Source organism: Entelurus aequoreus, linkage group LG03, assembly GCF_033978785.1.
Source record: "Entelurus aequoreus isolate RoL-2023_Sb linkage group LG03, RoL_Eaeq_v1.1, whole genome shotgun sequence".
Taxonomy (NCBI): Eukaryota; Metazoa; Chordata; class Actinopteri; order Syngnathiformes; family Syngnathidae; genus Entelurus; species Entelurus aequoreus.
The window spans coordinates 34,495,839-34,504,517 of NC_084733.1; positions in this window are offsets into that span (position 1 = coordinate 34,495,839).

Here is an 8,679-nt window from a genome sequence, read left to right on the forward strand (position 1 = left end):
TTTATTTTCAATGAAACAATAGAAAATACGTACTCATATAGTAGTACAGTTGTTATTAGTGAGAATATACTTATTTTAAGGTATTTTAGGGTTCATTGAGGTTAGTTAATTTTACTTGTTTTGGAAAGTGTTGACAAGCCAAATTTTCTTGTTCAATTGGCAGATAATTTTGCTTAGTTCAAATAAAATACCCCTAATTTTTTTTTTTTTTTTTCTTGTTCTTGAACACTGACTTTTTGCAGTGTAGTGTTCAAGTACTAAACACACAATTATTTTCAGTAAGCTTTTCAAATTTGCCAAATGTCTCAGCCAATTCATTTAGAGTGAGGCTTCCTTCCTGTGCATATAATTCACATGTTTTATATTTGCAATGTGTGTTTACTAAGGCGAAGACTAAAAACATCACAATGGAGTCTTCACTCGTGTTTTTCACGCTGTTAAGCTTTGACACTTTCTTGTCCAAGCTTTGCGGTTTAGAAACACAAAATGAAGACGGTTTTCAGTTATACCCAGTAAAATATGTGAGTGTCTCCTGTAGAATGCATCTGCAGTGAAACTAAAAGGAAGGGGAATGGGAATAGAAAAGGCTTGACATGGTAATTGATTTTCTTTTTACTTCCAAAGTGTCATATCTATAGGTTTCAATCAAGGCTGTGGTAGTGCAAAGTGCCTTTTTTAATGACTGACAGACTCCATTGCTTAGGTATAATACTGGCATTCACATTAAGTGCACTTAGGCCACATGTTTAAATGGGTAAACAGGCTTAGTGTGGCAGAGTTCTCTGCAGACACGTGCCAGCAACCGATGTTTTTGAAAAATATAATTTAGAAGTGTTTCTGTGAATTCTGAGCTGGTAGAAATAGCATATTATAAAAATGACCAATGCAGGCAGAATTTTGGTTGGGAATATTTTTGTGACATTGCTTAATAAATAATTTAACCTGCATATCCATGACCTTACTTGACTTTGCTCTATGTACTTTGCGTCAAACAGTGGTACCCTAACTTAAGAGTCTTCTGAGATAAGAGCTGTCTCTCGGCTAATTGTTATGCTCTAAGTTGCAAGCGAAAAATTAAGTTACAAGCATCCCCACCATGTCATGTGAACTTTGTAAGATCCGCCGAATACATCTGGTCTTACTCGCTAGCATTAACTCACAGCTAGAGTCTTTTGGTTTTCTAACCATGGAAAGGAAGAAGATTAGTGTGAGTGCTGAGAAAAAGTGGATAATATTCATTGAAGTAAATAAATAAATAATTAAAAATAACTTAGTGAAGTAGTTTCTCTAACTGCTTCACCAAGTTAGCCAGCACTGCTAGTCAGAGCCATTCTGAATCAGAATGAGTTGATAAAGCCAGCCACGGAGGTTAAAACACTGTCCAAAAGACGCACATGTATCCATGAAAATATGGAAAAGCTGCTGATAGGGTGTTTGATGGGGAAGCAGCAGGAAGGAGATGCCATAGAAGTCTATTCTTCAAAGTAAATGTTCGCAATATTATTACATTACTTCATTAAACTCTTGTATTCTTTTTATACAATATTTTTTAATCTAAAAGTTTGTTTTTCTTTATAAGAGGCATGTTTGATAAAATTGTGCTGTTTTGGGCGTCCAAGCACTAATTGATTTCAAGTCATTTCAACAGGCGACGTTGATTTGAGACACAAGTGTTTTGAGTTAAGAGCTCCGTCACAGAAGCAGTTAAGCTAGTAAGTTGACGTAATACTGTACTGACAAAGTACTAGTTCCTGTCACGCATGTCTTCTGCTGCAAGCGCAGCCGGCAGCGCACCAGGACACGCCCCTGCTCACTCTTCCTGCATCGTGGCTGCAGGCAATCACCAATCAGCGCATCTGGGTCTGATGAGGGCAGACAGAATAAGGACCAGTGGACCCGAAGATCCAGTGACAGAACATAGTTTACTCCTCGTAGTAAGCATCCCATCTCTGGCTTCCCTCCGCGTACTTGCTCCCTCTGTGCTTTCCCTGTGCCCGTGTCTTATGTCCTCTGTGTTCCCTACAGTGTTACCTCTGTTTCCCGTGATTGTGCTGTGCGCCTCGACTTCCCACCGGATTCTGGACTGCCTCCCTCGATCCTCGACCTCTGCTTGGACACGGACCTCGTCGCCTCTCTCCAGCCCCCGACCTCTCGCTTGCCCACGTACTGCCTTCTCACCTTGCGCCTCTGGTCCGACGAAGGATTCGTCCAACACGCACATACAACAACCTCTGGTAACATCCATCCATCCATACATTTTCTACCGCTTGTCCCTTTCGGGATGCTGGAGCCTATCTCAGCTACATTCGGGCGGAAAGCGGGGTACACCCTGGACAAGTCGCCACCTCATCACAGGGCCAACACAGATAGACAACATTCACACTCACATTCACACACTAGGGCCAATTTAGTGTTGCCAATCAACCTATCCCCAGGTGCATGTCTTTGGAGGTGTGAGGAAGCCGCAGTACCCGGAGGGAACCCACGCAGTCATGGGGAGAACATGCAAACTCCACACAGAAAGCTCCCAAGCGCAGCATCGAACCCAGGACCTTTGTATTGTGAGGCAGACGGACTAACCCCTGTCCCACCGTGCTGCGCCCTCTGGTAACATTTACATTGTTAATTCTACACATCGTCTTGCACCATTCACTTAGAGTGGCATACACACTCCAACTAATCATCAGTGTCAATAAACCTATTGAACTGATTCCTGCCGTTGTGTCATCTCCTTCCCCCGCCGTACGTAACAGTTACCCCTTATTTTTCAACGCACAAACTCGCCGGCCGTTCAGACGTGCACACTGTGGCCACATCACCAGCACACCTGTCCCAAATCCTGACATCACAAGTTTAATCTCTTATCGAATGACAGCAGTCATTTCCATTCATTTATTTTCTAATTTAGATGATTTGGCCCACTTACAATGAAAATAACAAAACAATCTTGTTGTTAATGATCTTTATACTGGTATTGCATGTGCCGCTTTCAGAGATCACATTTAGTTCTCCTAGATGTGTGCTGTCGCACAAGCATGGGATAAAGTGTACATTCCTGTAATGTTATATTATATAAAATACATTATTACAGTTTTTATTAGCATTTTTGTAGTCTAGTAACAGCATTTCACGATTAATATCAATATATTAACATTCTTAATAAATGACTGTAGAATAAGCACACATCTGATTGGAGAGTCTGGGTGTAAAGTACTTGTTTGTTTCCAGGGATGGGAAAGCTACTTGGAAAATATAGTAAGCTTAGCTATAAGATACTTTGGGGACGGCGTGGCGAAGTTGGGAGAGTGGCCGTGCCAGCAACCTGAGGGTTACTGGTTCAATCCCCACCTTCTACCATCCTAGTCACGTCCGTTGTGTCCTTGAGCAAGACACTTCACCCTTGCTCCTGATGGGCCGGGTTAGCGCCGTGCATGGCAGCTCCCGCCATCAGTGTGTGAATGTGTGTGTGTGAATGGGTGAATGTGGAAAATAGTGTCAGAGCGCTTTGAGTTCCTTTAAAAAGGTAGAAAAGTGCTATACAAGTACGACCAATTTATTATTACTCTCAACTAAATGTAGCTAAGCTAAATAGGAAGCTACCCCTGGAGAATTGTTGCAAGCTATACTACATGCTACACTAGGGTGACCAGGTGTCCGGATTTAGGCCGGTCAGTCCGGATTTTTAATGCCCTGTCCGGCGTCCGGCGCAGCATCAAGCCGGACACGTATTTGTCCTCCTTTTTGAGGCACTAGGCTTGAAGAGCGGAGTTTTTTTAATCTTTGCTGGGCTGCAGCGCAATAGCCAATCATAGACCGTAAAAAATGCCCCCAACGCAGTAACATATCAAATGATTGGCTAAGAGCGGTGTCGGATACAAATCTGCTTATCATTGGTTAAAAAGGTAAACAAGGGTCCAACGTTTCCTCTAAGGTGCGCGCCTGCGCAATGGCGCACCGCTCACGCGTCATGTGCGCACAGCAAATTAATGCCGCGCAGGAAATCAAAAATCCCATCTGAACTTTAAACAAAATAAACACATTACAATTTATTCTGTATGATTTTGCAATGCAACTCTGTGAGTGACAGGTGACAACAAGAGTGGCCCCAATGAATAAAACAATCTTTGTCAACACAGTTCAATTATCGTCTGTCGAGACAGGACAGGAATTCCATCAATCACTTTATTGAGCAAAACTGTTTGTAACCACACCAAAAACATGAGTAAAAAAAACTTTTATCTATAAAAACTGGTAATTTTCTGCCATACAAACCAGGCTTAGACCAACTTTGTCATCCGTCGTTTCAACAGAAGCCGCTCGCTCGCTCACCTGCACCAATACACGCACTCATGGCACTTAGACGGCGTGGCGAAGTTGGTAGAGTGACTGTGCCAGCAATCGGAGTGTTGCTGGTTACTGGGGTTCAATTCCCACCTTCTACCTTCCTAGTCACGTCCGTTGTGTCCTTGGGCAAGACACTTCACCCTTTGCCTCTGATGGCTGCTGGTTAGCGCCTTGCATGGCAGCTCCTGCCATCAGTGTGTGAATGTGTGTGTGAATGGGTAAATGTGGAAATACTGTCAAAGCGCTTTGAGTACCTTGAAGGTAGAAAAGCGCTAAAGGCTGCAGCTAACGATTATTTTTCTATCGATTAATCTATAGATTATTTTTTTGATTAATCGGTTAATCTATAGATTATTTTTTCGATTCATCTATAGATTATTTTTCCTTTTGCCGATTATTTTTTTATTCAAAATGAAGATGAAAAAATAAATGTAGGCCAGTTTTTTCAAAAGGCATGGCTTTTATTTACAACAAAAAAGAAGTATGGCCACTGAGTCAACATTGACAACAACATGACAAAATATTCTGTAACAATGTAAACATTTAAAACTTTTAACATTTAACAAAATTAAAAGTAGCTTATTTGCTTTTTAATGTGCAAATATAAAAGTAAACATCCAGTGCAAATCGTAATATTCTGCAATAGTATAAGCATTTCAAAAGTAAAAGTATTGCTTATTTTGCTTTAAAATGTGCAAAAATAAAGATAAACATCCAATACAAAAAAGTGCAAAACGAAATGTTCTGTAACACCAGTGTAAACATTTCAACAAAAGTGAAAGTATTGCTTATTTGCTAAAATGTGCAAAAATAAAGATAAACATCCAATACAAAAAAGTGCCAATCTAAATATTCTGTAACACTGTAAAAATTAAGTATTGCTTTTAAAATGTGCAAAATAAACATCCAGTCTAACACAGTACACACTAACCAATTCTACTCATTCCAGTGAGTGACTAACAGTTGTAATGAAGAAAGGTTAGCATGTCAACATGCTCTGGTTCTTTTCTTGTTTACAATATTCCCAGCAGCTGAAAATAGGCGCTCAGAAGGGGTCGATGTGGCTGGAACTGAGAGCTAATTACCGGTAGCCTTCACCTCAAGCCAGGACTGTGAGTGAGCTGAGCTCCAGTTTATATTCCTAGAAGGTCAACGGGCTCATAGTAGGCATGTGCGTATCGATCCTGTGGTATCGATATATCGATACTCACACGCTACTCATTTGGCATCACTTTTCTGAAAAAAGTATCGATATAAACCAAAAAACGGCGTGTGGGGGGTGCAAGCATCACTTTCAGATGTTTTTGATTACTTACTTAACTTACTATGTGCTGGGACACCCCTGTACCTGGCAGAGTATAGAGCTGGCCCAGTCACGTGACAGGAGACAGCGAATGAGCGTCGTCAACGTGCAACACACACACAGCCAGCCGACAGCGATGCAGCCAGGCATATCCAGTGTTGTCCAATTGTTGACTTAAAACAGGCATTGTTTTTTGTTTTTTTTTAGTAATGTTTACTGAATATTTTTGTTTAAATGATTATCCTAAATTCAAATAATTTCCACACAGGGGAATTTACTGTTAGTTGAAAATTGCTTGAGTATTTAAAACAAGATAAGAAAGAGATACAATTTGGAGATTCTTCATCTTTGCATTACAGTTTTATTTTTTCCCAAGAAAATCTTGAATATATGATTGAATGTGATTTTGGTTTTAATCTGTAACATGATTTCTTACATTTCGAAAACATTAGCCTATTTCATATTTCATTAATTGCTAATTATATCACAAACTTTAAAAAATAACTGCAGCTTCTTGCGATTCGAATTTGACAGTTAATTGGAAAGCCCTAATATCTAATTATTATTATATATTATATATAATTATTATTATAAATAATATTTAATTTATTTTTCATATTTATGTTATTTATTTTAATTTTAGTTTTATTATATATTGACCATAATAAATGTGGTATAAATGGTCTGTATTTGTCTTGTGATTTGTCTTAAATAATAACAATAGTAATATTTTTGACTGACAAAAATTGCCAATAAGAAATTAATGGTATCGGTATCGATGAAAAGGCAAGATAAAGTATCGGTATCGTATTGAATCCTAAAAGTGTGGTATCGCCCATCCCTAGCTCATAGTGATGTTACTAGTAGTTGACTGGGAGGTGTTTATTATCATTTGGGGAGAGTCCGCTGCCTGATGCTCACCTGCTAAACACCTATCTGCTCCACGCTGAAGCGCTGACTACATGCGCTCTGAATACACACTGCTGATTGGCTGGTAACGTTTTGAATACGCACTTCTGATTGGCTGATAACGCTTTGTATAACTCTTTGTGTGTACCAATCAGATGGTTGTGTGGGTGGGACAATGCTGCGTGCTGAGACAGAGGCAGCCGCAGAAGGAGCGAAGCAGCTTGTTAACACTTTAGCAGCTAAAGTTAGCTTTAGCTTAGAAACTCGTTCGGTACACCCCCGTACCGAACCGAAATCCCCGTACCGAAACGGTTCAATACAAAACACGTACCGTTACACCCCTAGCAGATACAAATGACACATTCATGTTTTTGTGTAATGATGACAACGCATACTCGCGCGGACGATTGACTAGTTGATGGTTTTCTTTTCAAATGTTCGTTCATAGCCGTTGTGCTGCTATGATAGGCCATTTCCGCTCGACACAGTGTGCATACAACAACATTATTAGGCCGTGTATTGAAATACTCCCACACTTTTGACCACTTTTGGCGTGATTTTTTCCCCCTCGCTCGCACAGTCTGCTTTACGCTCCGCCATGACGGTAGTGTGACGTAAATATGCGACGCGTCGACGCACAAAAACGGTGTCGACGTATTTACGTAACCGATGACGTCGATGACGTCGACTACGTCAACGCGTCGTTTCAGCCTTAAAAGCGCTATACAAGTATAACCCATTAGCCAGTGCTGCGTTTATGGCCACACAAAAAGTCGGACAACCCCAACGCCACACAATGTGTAAATGCCAGGTTGTAACACTGACTCCTCAATCAGATGTGTGCTTATTTTACTGCCATTTATTAAGAATGTTAATCTAAGGATATTATTCATGAAATATTGTCACTAGATTTCATAAATGCTAATAAAAAGATGTATTTTACAGACAGAAAGTTACAGGAACTAAATGTAATCTCTGAAAGGGGTAACGTTTCTTTTAAAGGCAGGACCCGCAGCCAGACATACAATACTAGCACATAGGTCATGAAAAACATGTTTTTTTGTTATTGTCATTGTAAGAGGGCAAACTCACTTATATCAGAAAATGATTTTAATAAAACATTTAAATTGTTATGATGTCAGGTTTGGGACAGGTGTGACGCTGGTGTGGCCACAGTGTGCACGTCTGATGTCGCTCACATTTTTTAAAAATTATATATGTTACCTGTTAATTGTTGTTTACATTTAAGTCCACACATGTTATGCTTTGTGGCACTCTGCACTTGAAAATATTCATCTCAGTGGTCACTTTTTGAACATCACAATGTATTGAATAAATACAAATACTGTTAACAAACACTTGACTTTAATATTTTTTCCTATTCAGCCACACAAACATCATCTTTAAACCACTCAAAATTTTACTATAAATAAGAGTATACCAGAGTCCTATGTACACCATAGTAACTTATTGATATGCCGCATAATGTCCTCCTTTTTGGTGTCATATGCCGCAAATTGTCCTCCTTTTTGGTGTAATGGAAATGGTCACCCTAAGCTACACGGCAAAAGTAGCTACAAAGCTACATTTACCAGCATTTATATCTATGGGCCTACATGTATAATGTTAATGTTAATGTAACTGAGAGTGTAGAAATGGAACCAATAAGGGTCCATTACTATTAACTATCTGTCATTTAGCTGGGGAGACCCTACAACTACCTCTAGGGTCCCCGCACCCCACTATATGTATTTATTTTAGTTTGCATTTTCTTTGGCTCACCCTTTTAATGTTATTCATTTTCTCTGCCTACAGTAAAAAACATCTATAATCTATATCTTGACAAAAAATAATGACTTGTGTGTTGTTTGGGAAGAGCTGGTAATAGTTATGTGCAGTAAAACTTTTCATGAACTCAACTTAATGTGTGTTCCTAAATTTGTGTTGGACGTCTTAGATGAAGAGAACAGTTCTGATTTTGGTTTACAGAGTAAACAACTAAACTAAGGTTTTGGGCATTGTTTTCTCTGAACACATACATTTGTCTAAATATGGCCCAGGACACACATTATTGTGGGTTTCCTGCACGTCATCTTCATTACTAAAAGAGAAATAGTATCTGT